This window comes from Limulus polyphemus, unplaced genomic scaffold (assembly GCF_000517525.1).
Source record: "Limulus polyphemus unplaced genomic scaffold, Limulus_polyphemus-2.1.2 Scaffold3291, whole genome shotgun sequence".
Taxonomy (NCBI): domain Eukaryota; kingdom Metazoa; phylum Arthropoda; class Merostomata; order Xiphosura; family Limulidae; genus Limulus; species Limulus polyphemus.
This window is the reverse complement of record NW_013668901.1, coordinates 1-18,866: the sequence shown is the minus strand read 5'-3', so window position 1 is coordinate 18,866 and position 18,866 is coordinate 1. Positions and strand designations below refer to the sequence as shown.

At 36.5% G+C, this 18,866-nt stretch overlaps 1 protein-coding gene across 1 annotated transcript in view; it reads right to left on the bottom strand.

Moving 5' to 3' along the window:
* LOC106469086 (amino acid transporter AVT3B-like) overlaps positions 1 to 7,753 on the bottom strand; it is a 103,222-nt gene extending 95,469 nt beyond the window's left edge. The window contains exon 1 of the mRNA XM_022397495.1: positions 7,687 to 7,753. The gene's annotated coding sequence lies outside the window, so the exon portion shown is untranslated. The remainder of the gene's footprint in view (positions 1 to 7,686) is intronic.
* Positions 7,754 to 18,866: the final 11,113 nt, after the last annotated feature.

The following is an 18,866-nucleotide window of genomic DNA, read 5'->3' as shown; positions in this document are numbered from 1 at the left end:
TAAAGAATATGGAAAAACTTCACAAAGAAGGTGTTTGGGTGAATCACAAACTCTCTGATGATCATAGTTTCCAACATGTGAACATTGCTTCATCTCTTCTGGCACACAATGCATGTGAACCATTTTTGGACAGAATTGTGACCAGTTGATGAAAAATGGATCATCTATGTGAATATTAAATGCCAAGAACAATGGATCAGTCCTAGACAAAAACCACTTATGACCCCAAAACCTGGACTCCATCTGCAGAAAGTGATGCTTTGCATTTGGTGGGACATCAAAGGAGTAATTCATTTCAAACTCCTCAATCCACAGTGAACTGTCAATGCAGAGATCTATAGTCAGCAACTGGAACATTTAAATCAAGCCCTTCATCAGAAACACCCTTCATTTGTCAATCGGAAAGATGTTCTTCTTCTCCACAACAATGCACATCCACATGTGACACATTTGATGCAACAAAAGATTATGGAGTTGGGTTGGGAAGTTCTCCCCCACCCACCATATTCTCCAGATATTGCACCATCAAATTACCATCCTTCTCATTCACTGAAACACCATCTTAATGGAAATGCAAATGTGGAAGGTGTTAAAGAGGACATTGACATGTTTTTTTGCTTCAAAGTCAAGTGATTTCTTTAATCAGGGCATTAACAAACCTGATTGTAATATGGAAAAAAGTATCAGCAATAAGAATGGACACTATTTCATATAATAAATATTTTGTTTTGATATACAAATTGTTTGGGTTTTTTCATCTAAAAAAAAGTGATATTAATTTCTTGACGACTTAATACAATTATATACCTCTGATATATATTATTCACAAGATGAAATAACACCCAATTTCAAAACTTTCTATAAACAGCATTATTTCTGGATATTTAACAATCTGCACAACACCTAATACATTTTAAAAATTTGTTTTGAAACATAACAGTTGATAACATAGATCAATAAGTTATGTGCATTTTCAAAGAAAATATCTGGGTATATGCAGACATTTTTAAATGAAAGAACATTCCCTTGTCAATCATAAATATGTTCTCATTTGCCATGAAACGAGGTATCTTGAGTTGATGGTGAAATGGGCATCTATTGCTTATTAGAGAAACACTTATAAAAATATATTGGTGACTATACAATCTACTTATGCAGCTCAAATGTAGAGTAGATTGTATAGTTACCAATATATTTCTACAAGTGTTTCTCTAATGGGCAGTAGCCACCCATTCCACAGTCAACTGAATATGAATACTCTGCCTAAACTATCCATCAGTGAAGTATCATCATTAAAATTGAAACGTATAAAATAATAATACTAATAATATATATATATTTTCTCATAGAGATGTTCATCTTGACTGTATATTTTGTATTCAAAATGTTTGCACGTTTCCCCCTCTTTATGCTAAACAGCAATTGTAGACTCAACATTGTTGTTTACATTTTACTATCTAGCTGCACATGGGTATCGCTAACTAAACTATGTATTGGTATACAAGAATTCCAACCTCACACAATATTAAATATAAAATGAGATAGTGTTTTTGAACAATCACAGAAGATTTTTTATGAATATTCTTTAAAGAGCCAAATTTACTTGATCAATACAATGTATGCAGTCAATAATATATAACATGCATTATGTGGACATCCAAGTCATGTTCCATATCATCTGATTTTACAAACAGTAAATGGCAAATGCAACACAATAAAAATAGTCCTAAGACTGCCATGTTTTTTAATTTTTTTCACAATTTCACTTGACAACTGGGCTCAGTTATTAATGTTTTCTAAAATACTATATAAATTTTAATATTTTTATTTATTTCCCAGAGATAATTTTTTTCTTTTAAATACTAGAGTTGCATTAAACAAATTGGGTTGGTTATGTTATGGAAAACCGCAAAAAAATAAAAAATTGGAAGAAGGGTGATGGGCTAAAATACTTATCATATGGTTATCTTAAAACTATCTTAGGTGTTTGATTTCCTCGAATTAAAAGTCGCTATGATTCAGTGCAGGAATAATGTTTGATTGATATAGTGTGAACACCTTTTACAAGCTGGTAAAGCATGAACACATTTAATTATACTTGCCTTGAAAAGACATTCAGACCACTACTGTGTTTGTTGTGTCCCAGTTAGCCTGATGAGTTCTGGATTGAGCAACCCACATAGTCAGCAATGGATATGGCAAACACAGTGTGATTGGAATACTATCATTATACATTCTTCTAATTCTTGAAGATCCCTATGGAACTAGATAAAAAGTGCAATGTGAAAAAATATATAGGCCTAATACAAATGTCTAATGACAAGTATAATGTTGGATTGTGTTTGATTTTTATATCAATACACATACGAGGGTTCACATGACAGACAAGACAACATGTAACAACAGCTCATGTTACAGCAATACACAAGTTATGTATTCCGAAATCAGTAAAAAAAACTAAAAAAAACTGAAGGTACAATATAAAAAGTATACAAATTTACTATACAAATATGCATAATGCATGTATGATAAATAACAAAATTAAAATACTTAAACATTTAAAAAATGGCAAAATTTAAAATTATATATTGTTGCAGGCATACGTGTGTACATGCATAGGTATACACATAATAAATGCATATACTTACACAAAAAAGCAGGAGCTGATTGGCACACCATGACACTGGACAAATGCCCGGTGGGCTGGTGCATTTGACACATTTTTAGCAATTGATTTTAAATTTTAATTGTTCAACCAGTATTCAGCATGTGATACTGCTTGGGCTGGTCCTTTAATGCCAATCTGCTGCGGCAAAAAGGGCTATTTTACTGAAAAAATACTAGAAACTTTTATTGTAAAAACTTAAGGTGTCAAGGTATTCCTTTTATTTAATACATCACTACATGTATAGAAAGTAAGCTCACCAAAAGATAAAACACTGGTTGATGCCATTTGGGTTGATGGTTTTAAGTTCCAACATTATTATTACTATATAGAGGCTCACATTTTTGTTTGTTAGGGCAGTAGTTAAAACTTGAAATGTTCAATGGTATAACTATAGGAGTTGAAATGGCAGATTACTTGTTTAATATTAATAGTAAATACAGGTTAGCATAAGTTACATATACTTAGTACTTGGGGTCACATATATGGTTTTATATGAACACAACTATATGGAACTGATCAATTACTCAGTGTTGAACAGAATGTACAAAGAATAGCTTGGGTCTCTACATACAGGACATGGATGTCTATCTGGATCAAGCCGAGGATAAAGGTGGGAAATAGAAGGAAGGGAAATCAGTGAAAAGAAGAAGTTACCTTCCCTAGCTGCCAAGGTTTTAGGGAGGAAATAACAATGCAGATAAAGAAAAAGATATGTAGGATGTTAAAGAGTATGTGAGACATTAATGGCAAATAAATCAGACTGCTGACATCCACAGGCTAAAAGGAGAAGGAAATAAGTCTTAAGGGAAAGGTGAAACAAGGAGCACATGGAAAGTAGTTCAAACAGAAGTAACGTGAAGCAATGGAGAACCATATTAACATCTCAGTCCAGAAGGGCAGCCCACCACAGAGGACGACAAATCTGAAAGGAACGGATCAACAGGGAGAATGTAGAAGAGGTCAAAATCATACAGTATTGGGGAAAATGGTAGGTGTAGGATAAAGCCACTAGATAACTGGAAATTGAGGAGACGGAGGATTCCCGATTAAAAAGCCAAGTAAGAACTTGCACAATATGAGGAACAGTGGGCTGATCATTCAAAAAACTCCAGCCCAGAGACCATTTATGCTGGTAAACTTCCATAGAGGAAGGGCAGATGGAACGAGCCAGAAACAAAGATACACATTGAGACAATCTTAATCTCCTCATCAAGGGCCAGATAAAAACCAAACATGAAGACGAAGGACAGGAAGAGGGGGGTGAAGAACCAATGACTGAGGTTGCCAAAGAAGGGAGGGAGACAGAGGAAGAGGTAGCAGAGGGGTAAGTTGGAGCTGGATAAGTTGAGGAAACTACAGCACAGCTGGCCAGTAAGGAGCAATCAGAAGGACCAGACACAGAGTGGTACAGATAATCGAAATCACCCAGTGAAGGAGTCAATTGGGAGGATAAACATATAGGTATTTGTTGGTCCAATCCTGACTGAAAACACTGACAGCCAGGGCAAAAGGAGACCAAAACAGAGGGAGGAATGTGGCAAATGCATCGAAGTGAGGAGTACCCCACTAAAATCAAAGGCATTGGAAAACCATAGGATTGAAAGACCACTCCATCAGATAGATTCTATCTAGACGGGAAAGACAAGCTGTGACAGGATTGAAAGTACCTGGAACATGACATGCAATGATATGAATATCCTGTGTGTGGACCCAGAAAAGAAGATCCAATGTGTGAAAAAATAGGGAACGAGAACGGGTGCCACCCTGGTGATTGAGATAAGCAACCTCTGTAGAATTATTACCAGACGACATCTGATCAGATGGAGAAAATTATCCAAGGCCTGATGGACAGCAAGAAACTCCAGTAAGCTAGCATATGAGCACGACCTAAGGGGATAAGTGTGGCCATGTAAGACCACATCCCCAAAAGTGATAGAAGCTTGCGAGCTGTAAGTGAGAGAGCAATAAAAGAGTAGTTAACTAAAAGCTCCATCAATCAAAGTTGAGGAGAAGGTTGGGCCCATTTGAGATGGGTGTTGAAAAAAACACCCATGTGGACCAGATATTAGGTATATCGAAGGAAAGGCTTCTCCAATTTGATTAACCAGCCCACTTGAGCCACCTTCTGGAGCAGCTGAAGAGTATGACAGGCAGACAAGCTAACAGTAACAAGTCATCCATATAATAATGAAAACGCATCCCAAAAGTATGAAGATGACGAGCAAAAGCTCGAACCACCCGACAAAAAAGCAAGCTTGAAGGGTAGTGCACAAAACTGATAAATCACCTCTCGATGGACAAATCAAAGATATGGTCGGGAATACTGAACTATCAGTATATGTAAATAAGCTTTCACAATGTCTATCTTCGTTATCCATAAACCTGGAGTAAAAGCAAACCTGAGGGTGAGAAACGATACCATGTTAAAATGAGGGAGATTGGGAAATTGATCGACGCAGGACAAATCTATGACAGACTGCTAGCCTCCAGTTTTCTTGGAGACAACAAACAGCCTGGAATAAAAACTGTGAGAAAAATGATTCACAGGTTCAATGGCCTATTGAAACAGAAGGTCTTGAACCACCTCTGACAGACAATGGGATCCCAAGGCAGAGGGAAAAAAAAGAGGTAACTGTGATGAAGGAGGAGGGATAAGAAATTGTAGGACAAGTCCATCTGAGAGTACCTGATTAACCCACTGATCTGTGATGAAATATTGGCAAAGGGGAATAAAGTTGCACAAGTGAGCTCCCACCAGTACTATTGGCATCATGCCGATCTACGTTGAAGAAAACAAGATACAGAACCTCTGGAAAAAGGAACAGGTAAAGGCTGAGAAGGACGGAAAACAGGAATAGGGGCTTTTCGTGATTCTGACTGCGACAAACTAGCTACTAAAAGAAGTAAAGGTAGAGTGTTGATGCAGGAATTCCACTCTTGATTCGAAAGCATCCTGTATATAGTTGAAAACATTACACCTAAGAAAAGGGGCTATACATAATTCCCCAAGATAAGTGAGTGGCAAACAAACCTGTAACAAGGCCGCATCATGACCCTTGAGATCCCAACAACAGAGAAACCATGTGTGTAAGGTAAAAGCTGAGAATGATAAACGAGCCAATGTGGAGGTAATAAGGGAGAGGCTGTCCCTCTAAAAAACCCTCAGGATTTTGGTGCATCACCTCTGAAAGGAGACGTATGGTAGATAAATACTGTAGAAGGAAAGTAAGGGTAAGATGAAGGTGGGAAACCAGCAAAACAGACCCCAACAACTGAGAATCTAGAAATGGACAGTCTGCATGATGGTATGACCAAGCAAACTGATCTGTAGCCCGTGGAGGGCAAGGTATGCTGGCACCCTCAACCAACTGGGAAGCGAAATGCTCAGCATTAACCCTAATATTTTGAAAAAAGAAGTATCATATAAAAAAGGAGGACAAGAATCATAGGAAAGTGGGGAAAGAGATAAAATATCACATTCCCGAGAAGTCATATCTAAATATGCCGTATTAGGCCTAGCTGATTCCGCGGGTGGGGCCTAGAAAGACACGGCAAAATCTGGTGGTGAAAATTGACTATGAAAATCATCAGAACAAACGAGTTTGGATTGTTCGTCAGGAATTGGGGCAACTTCAGGAGAAGGTGGTTGACCCATATAAATATCAATCTCTCAGCAAGTAATTGCAGATAAATCCAACAATGTGTCACACTCACCTGCAGCCAATGAAAAAGTGTGAGACCCGAAATGGTCACATTAACCTCAAATTCACGATAAATAATAAATCAAACAAATGTGCAAAAATAAAAATAAAGACTGGAAAATAAATTAAAAATAACTTTGTCAGTTGTATAATAAAAAACAATAAAAAAAACTTCGGAAGTATAACTGTTAAAAGTTAGAATGACGAAGCACATGAGAGCAAAGTTCAAAATATCTAAACACGAGCACTGCCAAATGAGGAATGATAATTTTGTAAAATTGAATAGAAGGAGACACATGCATAATGAGTGTGTGTGTGTGTGTGGTACTCTTTAACTGGTGGAGGGTTGTTGCATGATGATTTGCATGAGACACATATTTTAGTAAGTCACTTCCAATGGAGGGGAGACAAAAGGCTTGTGGCATGTATAAAAAATGTTGCATATAGAGGGCAGCACTGAACAAGAATAGCTTATTATGTGAGAGGAGGTAATGTACCATATCAGAAAGAAGATTTCCTCTTTTCATATCTTTATGACAAATGAAGTTTTTTTTTCCTGATACATGTCTTTATGTCAATTTACTAAGTTAATTATAATTATTTTAAAACAAAAAGTTTTAGAAGCAACATTATGTCATTTCCTAATAGTTATTTAATGTATTTCATGAAGAAAGATTTCAAATTGTTGAAATGTTCATATCTGTAGAATTCTGAAAGTTTTCATCTGTAAACAATACACTTGTAATTTTTCTTCCATCCTAAACTATAACTAATTTTACTAAAAACTTACCACCCCTTGAGAGGGTATCATCTATTTCTTGATTTTCAAGCATTCCCCTCATCTTATTCCTACTTAGTTTTTGTAACCTTTTTATGATGTTATACTGAATGGTTTGATCATTAATTTACTAATATTATATTTGGAAATAAAGTTAGTAAAAAAAAGAATTCTACTCTCAAGATAATAATAACAATAATAATAAAAAGTTCAGCCAATGTGTCTTCATTCTGGCTTCATCAGGGCTAGTAGTACAAGAACAAGTACTTGATTGTCAGTTTATCTAAATCCCTCAAGTATTCACTACAAATTCTTTAAAATGATGAAATGTTATTATATTGTATATTTTAGTCACAAATATATCCAGCAGGATAGCAAAGTAGTTAAAAGATCTCATCTGCCAAAACTTGCAAAAGTCAGAGGAAAATTAAAAATTCTGAAATAATATATTTCATCTTAAATTCTTAAATTAACAACAACAAAAAAAAAAAAAAAATTTAAAAGAAAGTGTTCTTTTCAAATAAATTATATTCACTTACCTAAGTCTCCATAATTAAGATCTTTAAATGATTCCTGTAAAGAAATGAACAAAACTGTGTTTTTATTCAGTATAAATATATTTCTACAAATTTTCCAACAAAGTAATATAATACAGAATGTATGAAGATGTCTTGAAGAGGTAATCAACAAAACTTTATTAGAAGTTTAGCATAGTAACAAATGTACACAGTTTCAACAAGGTTTTGCAATCTTCTGGTACAAGTAGTTTACACAGGTATAGGAATATATATATATATATTTTAAATATGCATTATGGGACAAAGAGTTTATATCCCCGAGATAGTTTCATAGCTTAGTAAAGGTATTTTAGCATGCTGAGGTGTTGGTTTAGAGTAAGGTTGTTTTATTCAATTAAGAATGCTTCCTTAATATTTCATTTTTTGATATTTCATTCTTTGTTTGAATTAGTGTTTTGATTAGATAAACTAGTTTTTTTTAGTCACAATATATATATATTCTTATTATTCAACTCTAACTTCTTGTTCTTCTTTCTTTTACGACTTTCTAATTCCATTCTTCATCATTTATCTCTCTCTCTTGCAAAGCAAGTAACATTCCTTTCTCAAACCAAATTTAACTCTATTTACATCACTAAAGATGTCTTAACAGAATTTCACAATCAACATGTGAAGAAGGAGAGTCTACAGTGTATTTTAAAAGAGTGTTGGGCTTACATGTTGCCTTGGGTAGTTATCCACAGCATACACACTACAAAAAACAAAGGAGAATCACAAGGAAAACCAGAGTTACAAAATAATTTTAGTTACCCCTCTTACTTCATCATCATGCAAATCAGTCATGTGATCTGAAAGTTAACATTTTCCTAAATTGAAAATGTATTTCCAATAATACTTACCTCCGCTGAAACTCTGCTATTAGTTGACTAACAGGGTTTCTTCTTTGCCTCTCTGAGCATTGGTCTGATTTTTTCTGACTTGCTCCAGTCTTTTATACCACACTCAATTGCCCTTGGCAATAACTGTCTTGTGATACTCTCCACCAACATCAATGCACCCTCTATCCTAGTACTGTATATAAGCACCTCATTTAGATAATGTTATCACTTTTTTGAGACTGATACCATCTCAGTCTCTAACACCAGCTCTTAGTGGGGAGGAAAGGTGGGGGAGTGTCAGCAAAGGTAATTATTATTGGAAATACATTGTCAATCTCAAAAAATGTTAACTTCCAAAACATACTTACCTCCACTGCCACTTATAGCTAAAATCCCACATTGAGAAGGTGGAGGGGCTGGTGAGGGCATTATCCATACAGAAAGCATATGCATAGATGATGGGTGTACTAAGATAAGAGTGGTACCTGAGTTGGGAAAGAACATTACATCCAGAACAAGTACGTTCTTCTCCCTGAACGTAGTTATCAAGGGTGGAATTGTACATGAGGGATCATCACAATAGGCCAGCCCCAACCAGATAGCTGGGGTTCCACTACTCGGAATTGGAATTAAAGGGTCTAAGTCCCTATAACTCACATAGGTGGCTAGAGTAATGTTATATATAGATATACTTTAATTGGATCCCAACCTGTAGCTATAGAGTGATGCGTTCTGAACCACCAGAATCACAACAACAAAGTAAGCAACACCAAAGCAAACAAACCTTCTACATATGAAGAAGCCTGAAGGGCAACACCCCAGGCTCGGAATGAAAGAATTGTGTATGCCTTAATCAACCAAAGGAATAAGACTCATCCAGTCTGGAATTATGAACATTCATCCTCACTCCCTAACTGAGTGGGCAAGGAGCCTTTCACTTGCTCCCAGAATTATGGGGAGGATATGGAACAACTGTGCTCAACCAAGGACCCAGGATGGGACCACTCTGTGTTCAGAAGTATGAGGAGATAGTGGATCTCCTTCCATGAATGATATACTGAACCAATATTGATCAAAAAGAAGGGCTATGCACATCCAAACTGGATAGCCGAATGTCAAATCTGAACCAGTATTACGAGTAGCCTCCCATGTAGGCTGGCACCACTCCTACCTAAACTTGGGAAAAAACATCTAGGGATCCAAGCAGGAAGGCCCCCAACTTTGCCCTCTTCTCAGAGAGTGGAGGAATTCATTCTAACAATCTGGAGGAAAAGCCTCTGTCCACCACCCCAGAGACTGGAAACCAGGTGTGGTAAGGACTCCCTAGTTCCACTAATAGAATCTGGGGGTTAATAAGCATTGGGGAGTCCTGATGAACAGTGCTCTGGAAACAGTGCAATAGGTGAACCAAGTTCTCTAAATTTTTAAAAGCAAACTGACTTAAATTTATTGAATCCGATGATCAGCAGGGATGGACAGGTTCCCCTTTAGCTTCACTCATGATAATCCATGAGTAGTGGTCCTGTATAGTATGGTAATACCAACTGATGAGCTTCTTGGTAGTCTTATTAAACACCTCATTTCTATAGAGCCTGTTGCAATCGGTAGTAATTATAGTGAAATAGTGTTTGCTAGTGTGTAATTAGTTTGACAAAAGCATACCTGTGTGGACAACACTCACCACAGAGTGAGATCCTGTGAAAACAAGGTAAGGGACCCTGAAAGGTAGAAATAAAAATACTCACCCCTTTGGATAATCTAGCAGAAATAGTTAAGATAGCTACAGGGGGGTAGGCAAAAAACCCTCAGATGAAGAGACTGCCAGATCAGGCAAATAATGTGAGGTAAAGGTACTGGGGGAGGTCCACATACCAGTCTGAACAGTGATCTCCAGCAGGCAATTTGACTGGGCTACTAAGGACATAGAAAAATCTGATTAGATGTGACTTCCAGAAGATACCTCACATTCAAATAGAGTCCAGAATAAAGTGTTGTCTAGTATCTCTAAAGGTATAAGTGCAGGCAACAAAACCTTCAAGGCCCTCACTGAACATAACCAAGATTGAAATCTGACTGGACATAGAGAGAAAGAGTGGGCAGATGAATCAGAGAAAAAGACTGAACCCCTTTCCTGTCTGACAGAGTTTTGGTTAAGAAGAACTGGTCTAAGGACATAGAGAGAATGAGAAAGTGGTCTGTGGACAAACAGTGCAAATCACTCTGACCAGTGATGTCTGTAGGTCAGCAGCCAAGAAAAATAAACCTGCAAGTAAAGGGGATACATGGCATATAAGAGTCAGGTCACAAAAGGGTGTAGAGAAAGAACATGTAACCTGAATCTATCTGTTAGGGACCAATTACCCAAAATGAAGTGAGGAATCTGGAGAGTACTGGAGACTCAAAAATATGTAGTTGTGATAATCGAACAGTAGTCTATAAGGCCACCCTACAAAATAGCGACTGTGGAAGATGCAAAACATCTGTCAAAGAGCCAAGTCAAAAAACAAGTTATGGTTGACACCAATGATTGAAAAAGGCTCAACCTCCTCTCAATACAACATTGCCGATATGCATGTCATTACCTTTGAGAAAGTGACCTTTGGACTAAGCAGAAACTGAGCCAGATATATATGTCCACCTTAGAAATTAACCCCAATGCCGTGTGAAAGACACCATAACTTCTATGCTAGAAGTTTGAGCTTCTGTATAGCCAGGTGCAACATATCAGATCATGGCTGCCTCCACAGAGAGAGCTTAAAAAGAAGTGTAAGAGTAGGACACACCCGGAAGGGGCTGCAGAAGCAGAAACCCAACCGTAACTGTCAATCTGGTGTGATCAACAGGATCTAACAATGGCTTGGAACAAATCATATTTCATACCCTGGGGTACATATGAAGTGGAGAGAAGGTTCAGAGTGATAATCTCATCCTGTCAAGAAGGAAAACAAACTGCCAAGGCCCAAAGATGAGGTACTGGAAAACAAGTTCCCAGTAGTTGGGTGATCCAATTAGAGGCCAACCCACAAATTAGAGTTGCAAAATGAGAGGCAATCCAACTGAACCTTGCGATGGAACATCTATTCTGTTGGAAGAAACTGTTTGGATTGAGACAATGGGCCTGCTACCACAGGCATCAACCCGTGGAACATAGAAAGCTAGAAGGGTGATAAGATTAGTCCTGAGAAAGGAGGTCCAAAATTTGAAAATAAGGAGCCCTAGACCACATGCCTCTTTGATGAGAAACACAAAACACCACCACAGAATAGTCAGAGGGAAGCCTGACAATTTACCCCTTAAGAAGCCCAGACCAAGAGACCTTGTCTGTTGAAAAGCAAGAAAGATGAAAACATTGTGTAGGGAATCCTCATCATCTGTTCACAGACTCTGGAATTCCTGACTGGTAAATGTACCCCATCCCTGAAGCAAGACATTTGTGAAGAGAATGGAATTCTGGGCAAAGTGGCAGTAGAGGAAGTCAAATGTGGTAGCTTCCCGACTTAACCCCTCGACATCGAAGAATGATCCAGACTAAGGATACTGGGGAAACCAGAAAATAGGTGTGTACAGTTCCTGGTCCCTTAAAGAAAAAATAAAAGGATCGCTTGTGTTCTCGGCACGAAGGATTCGAGTGATGCCAACATTCCCAGAAGAGAAAGAACCATCAGTGCAGTGGAAGCAGGAGGGGTTAGTAAGACTGTGGCATCCTATTCTATAGCATTGAACAGGGTGGGAGACAGCTGAGCCTGACTGAGAGATGAGATGAAAAATAAAAATACTCAGACTGATGACATATTAAGTTGTAGCAAGAATAGATGTCACAATCCCAAAAGAAAAACACCTGCCTGGGTTGTATCTGAAAGTAGAATCAGGATGTGATGGTCTAACAATTGACGAGATGTTGCCAGCAGTAACCAGTCATCCATGGAATGGTGTGTGCACAGTACAATGGAATTAAGGGAACGAGAAAACTCTACGATACAGCAGAACTTGTGTTAAGCCTATGCAAGACTGAAGCAAAAACTCTGAAACTGCAGTACCTGACACTTGTGCAGCACAAATGTTGATAGTGGTGGGACTCCATTGCTAAGGCAGAGTGCAGATAAGAGCCATCTACAACGAAGTTGGACCTTTTAGAGTTATTTTCAAAACTTTATTAAAATACTTTACTATTACTTACATCAATGGAATTCACATTAAAACACACTTTATAATTCAACTTTTAATATTATATATGTTTTAATTCATTAATTTAAATGCAAATATAAAGAAAAAAATGCTAAATATCAATTTTTGTTTCTCACATAGCACCTTCTATTGTGTTATTGCTCAGTTTATATTTTATTATGCCTATCATACAACCTGTACAGTGGTTAACACATTAGAAACTCGAATATGAGATATAGACAAGCTAGAATATAAGAGTCTCCCAACTCTTTCATTTGCTGAGATGTCAATATACAAAGATGGTGCTGGCAAGAAGCAAGAAAAGAGTGACTGTCACCACAGATGCGGCTGCCAGAAGGAACAGAATCAAGAAGGAAGTACCATTTCCATGATTGACCAGTGCACAACTGATGGTCAGCTCAAGTTAGAAAATGGGTAAACAGTGGCAGTAATGGTTGGAGCATGTTACATATATCAAGAGGTGAAAACAAATCACAACATATCAGAAAGTTAAGGCTATGTCAAGTACAAGAATATTAAGGTCCTACAAGACACTAGGTGCAGTAGTGCAACAGTGAGAACCAGTCTAGTATCTGATGACCAGATGACAGGCAACGTATCTCTGTGTGTACTAACTGATGGAACAGTGAGAAAGTTTCCCATAGCAAGAATAAAGGTGGATACTCCATATTAAGTAAGAGACCATGAGGCCATGTCTATCAAGGAACCAATATATGACTTGTTGATTGGAAACATACCAGATAGTACAAATTTGGAGGAACTAGACAGAAAGAAGATTGATGAGGCATCTGCAATCACTACAAAGCTCAAGGGCAGAAAAGCCAGCAAGATATCAAGCCCCTAGAATCTTGAAAAGTGACACCCCAAATGTAGATTCACGGGAGCTGAAGGAAGCACAGGAAAAAGACACGTCACTGCAAGAACTTAGGGACAGTGCCCAAGAGAAAGTCGAGCATAAGACACAGGTGGTGAAAGAGATTTACAAAACAGAGGACCAGAAAGGAGTATTGTACTGGACCTATCAAAGCAGTTCTACTGCAGGAACTAAACACATCAAAGGCAGTCAGAAGCATGTTTTTGCCAAGAAGGCCAAGGATTGACATTTCAAGGTCAGACAGAGGTCTTAGTTCTACTAACCACAGACAACAACAAATTCACCCTGCAGAAGAAAAGAACTTTTGAAGTGCAGGAAGTTATCAACAGAATGTACTATAAAGTGAAAGTGGATGAGAAGATACAGATCTACCACATTAATATGTTAAAGAGGTACAAGATCTACTGTGTCAGTATACAGAGTGATCAGGCAAGACATACTTCAGGCAACACAAGACAAGGGATCCTCTCAAGTTGAGGCTCTTACAGAGGCCCTAAGTGAAGAGAGACCAACAAAGGAAATGCATATGTTGGTGCAGACTATATGAGGAGACTTTGTGTATGAACTAAGAATAGTCTTTGTATATAGTGTAACAAATATTGTAAATATTTTTCTTGGACTTATTGTTGGATATACAAAACTGTTTAGTGTAAGAGTTATTACTTACTTCATTTAGTGATCTAATATTTAATGATTATTTAGTTTTTATAACAAGAGTGTTGAAGGTTGATTGTTTTAAAAGCAATAGTTATGACAAGTTTTGTTACGTAGCTCTGTACAAGTCATGCATTGTGTATGCGGTGTGTTGTACTAGGCTTTCATAATATTGTTGATGTCAATTTACGAATCTCCCAAGTTTTTCTAGTTTTGTGTAATACTGTTGCTACTAGAGGGCTAGATAGTTCTAAATTTTTCTATCTCGCATTATAAATATGTGCAGATACAGCAAGTTGAGGAAGATAGGAAAATGACAGTTAGTGAAAGCAAACAGTCAGTGTGTGAGTGATTAGCCTTAACAGGTGATTTCTATAGTGAGTTTTACAGCTGTATTGTAACAACAGAGATAGGAAAAATAATTTTGTCTTGTCAATTGGGCTCTAAAGTAACTGAACCAGCCTATGTGAACTTCTGACAAAAAAAAAAGATAATTATATAACATTCTGGATACAACTGTAGTAACCAACAAATTAAGTCAGTAAAAAGTGAAATTAAAGTTAGACTGCATGATTGTTAGTTTAGCTGTAACAGGCATTATCTAAAGTGAGTTTCACAATGGTAGTATGTCAAGGTTTTATATCTATATGTGGGCTGGGATTCTTTTACAGTAGGTTTCTGTGATTTGTTGGCATTAAATTGGAACAATAAATGGACAGCACACAGTTCACTTGTTTTAAAATAATGTATTCAAAACAAGTCAACGTAGGTACAAAAACTTGTTCCACTGTTGGTTATCGCCATTGTATCTAAGACTAAATAATTCTCTTTTCTTGTCAAAAGTGTATACTGGCCAGTTCAGTTACTTTAGAACCCAACTGACAAGACAAATTATTTCTTCTTTCTCTGTGACTACAATACAAGGCTGTGATACTCATTTTGAAATCACCACTATAACTGCTAGTTACCAAAGTTATATCAAGAGCATTAAATAATTGTCTCCTTTTCATCAAAGTCCACACTGGTAGGTTCAATTACTTTAGAACACCCTTTGACAAGACAAACGATTTTTCTTTGTCTCTGTTGTTATGCTCACTACTTGAGCCGGGCATTAATTTCTTCATGTCAGGGTTTTTGGTATGGGTTTGGGTATCCATTTATCAAAATCTGTTGACATTGTTAAATAGTGTGGTTGTAAACTTCAATATTTTCATCTCACTATAACTGTATATAGGCCTACTTCCACTATCGTTCACATCTTCTACCACCATTTACCACTCTATAATCCTGTTGCAGATGTCTTAGTGTATTGTGAATAAACTAATGCCCAGCTCAAGTGGTGACAATAGTACTGTGAATAAACTAAAGCCAAGCTCAAGTGGTGACAATAGTACTGTGAATAAACTAATGCCCAGGTCAAGTGGTGACAATAGTACTGTGAATAAACTAATGCCCAGGTCAAGTGGTGACAATAGTACTGTGAATAAACTAATGCCCAGGTCAAGTGGTGACAACAGTACTGTGAATAAACTAATGCCCAGGTCAAGTGGTAACAATAGTACTGTGAATAAACTAATGCCCAGGTCAAGTGGTAACAATAGTACTGTGAATAAACTAAAGCCCAGCTCAAGTGGTGACAATAGTACTGTGAATAAACTAAAGCCAAGCTCAAGTGGTGACAATAGTACTGTGAATAAACTAATGCACAGCTCAAGTGGTGACAATAGTACTGTGAATAAACTAATACACAGCTCAAGCTGTGACTACTGTGTTGTGAATAAACTAATGCACAGCTCAGGTGGAGAATACTGTGTTCTGAAGAAACTAATGCACAGCTCAAGCTGTGACTACTGTGTTGTGATGAAACAAATGTAGAGCTCAAGTGGTGGCTATTATGTTGTGACAGGAGACAAAATATCCGGGTTCATATCACAATTTGCGAATAAAAACAATCCCAGTCGCAAATCACTTTTGTCTTTGCTTAGCATAATGTGTGAATTATTTCTTTCTCTTGAATGTTGTCTTCAAGGCCTCCAACAACACAGTGAAAGTGTGATATACCAAAGTCAAATCTGATGTTCATTTCTCAGAAATTCCCACCAAACAGCAAAAACCGTATTTCCACACTTAGTCATGCACATACCACATACACGTACATTTTGTAGTAGGCTGTTCACGACGTTTGGAATGCGTCCTGTAGACGCCCACAGCCTAGCCAACTAGACTAGACCATGTATGTACAGTACATGCACTGCACATTCAGCACTGAGTCGGTTACAAACTCTCTCAAAAACAGGCTCGGTCCCAAGGACGAACCACGTGGCCATTTTTACTTGTATATACTATTAATACAGTATGTGTATCTTCACAAAATGTGGTAGACTTTTAGTAAACATTTCACAAAAATCAGTTCTTTAATGAAGTATTTTTATTAAAGATTCATCTCTGAACATATCAAGTCTGTTTTTGTACAGTTTGAATGCAAAATGATTTTCATGTTAGGAATAAATACTTTTCTTCAGCTCAAAAATATCAAATGTCATTTATGTAATCTCCGATACCTCTTAAATACATTTCAAACGTTTTTTTTTTTCAGTAAAACTAAATATTTCAACTGTTATTTTCTCTATGCTAACTCTATACAAGATGGGTCAATTTGACTGATCTTATAACAAATTATCCTTTTTATCTTTCTAGAATGACATCAAATTGTAACATGAAACTACATTTGTTTATCTTAAGTAGCTTTAAACTCTTAACAGTATACATATATTTATAATTAAATTCTATTGTTTTATTGCCCTTTGAACCATGTCTAACTAGAATTACTATTTGCATTATTAGAATATAAGTTTTAAATCACTTGGAGAATGCGCATTACTCGCGAGCTACTCCAAGCTATTCGCATGAAGAATTTAGGTTATTATTAATTATTTTACCTTCTCTAACCTAAAGAATTACTTATTTTTACATTTTAATTACTTTTATAGTAATAAAGAATACATATGAAAAACAAGAATTGAAGAAATAAAGTATTTACCTGGACCTTTTTTTATACTAACGGTAGTAGTGCGCTAAATTTTTCTAAATTCAATAATGCACCAAAGAATATAGAATACTAATATGCAAAAAAGCACACAATGTCCCATAACTATCACAATTTCTCTAGCTTTCTAACTATGACAAGAGCCATTACAAATTCATCTAAGCTAGTCAATGCGTTTCCTGTGGAAATGAAACTTGTACTGAAAATAACGTACTATAGTATGTCATTTGATAGACAAAAGCCTTGGCTTTCTATTGGTTATATATAATATGTTATTAAATGCAAGAGAGAACTATTAACAAATCCTAAAAGAGAGGATGTGACAGGTGGGTGTGGTAAGAGGAGTCTGATTTTCTATTTGATGGCTCTTTAACCAAACAAGCTTAAAGGCTATAAAAACTTGTAGTTTTTCTGAGTGATGATGATCTAGAGTGAGTAATTTATGTTAAATTTTGTACTTATTTGAGGGATGGTGAATAAATTAGAGAAGAGGGTATGCCTTGAGAAAAAATATCACATTTCTCACACTAGGGGAAATTCAGGATTTTTTGTTTAATATTGTCTTATAAAATTAAGAACTTACAACTTATATACTATTAAAATATGGATTATTAGATATGATTTTATGCTGTAGTAATTGGTATAACATGAACAAACAAAAAGTAGTTAAATTAAATTTTGAATGTAACTCACTAAAAACCTCATAACATGCACAGTAAAGTATGCCTATAGCGAGAGGGGTAATTACTGCTGAAAAGTCATAAGCCAAAAAAAACACATTGTGAAGAGAGTGAGGAGGACTTACAAAAAAAATAAATAAACTAGGTCAATTTAATAGCAATTTGTGGCAACATTGTCCAACTGCAATATATTCAAGTCACTTCTTTCTCTGGTTAATTGATTGTTTTATTATTTTGTGACAGCTGAGATGTTTGGTATTTCTTGCAGTTTTGAAGTTTTACCTAATATACCAGAAACTATCATATTTTGTTCATGAAATGCCATGTATGGTACAATTAAACATTAGGGTTTGAACTTAAATAAAAGTGTTATTGGAATAAAAACATACCATTTACTTCTTTTTCATTAATGGATGTCATTATAAAGAGTTAAGACTTAGTGCTGGTCTTAGTTGCCATGATGTGTTAAAATGATGATACTATGCAATATTTGCTAATTGCTAATCAAATACACCAAATTATTTTGTCCCCCGTGTGATGAAACTAATTCCCAGCTCAAGCAGTGATTACTGTGTTGTGATGAAACTAATGCCAAGATCAAGTGGTGAGTATGTGTTGTGAATAAACTAATGCCAAGATCAAGTGGTGAGTACTGTGTTGTGATTAAACTAATGCCAAGATCAGGTGGTGAGTACTGTGTTGTGAAGAAACTAATGCCAAGATCAAGCAGTGATTACTGTGTTGTGATGAAACTAATGCCAAGATCAAGTGGTGAGTACTGTGTTGAGAAGAAATGATTGCCAAGATCAAGTGGTGAGTTCTGTGTTGAGAAGAAATGATTGCCAGGTTCAAGTGGTGAGTACTGTGTTGAGAAGAAATGATTG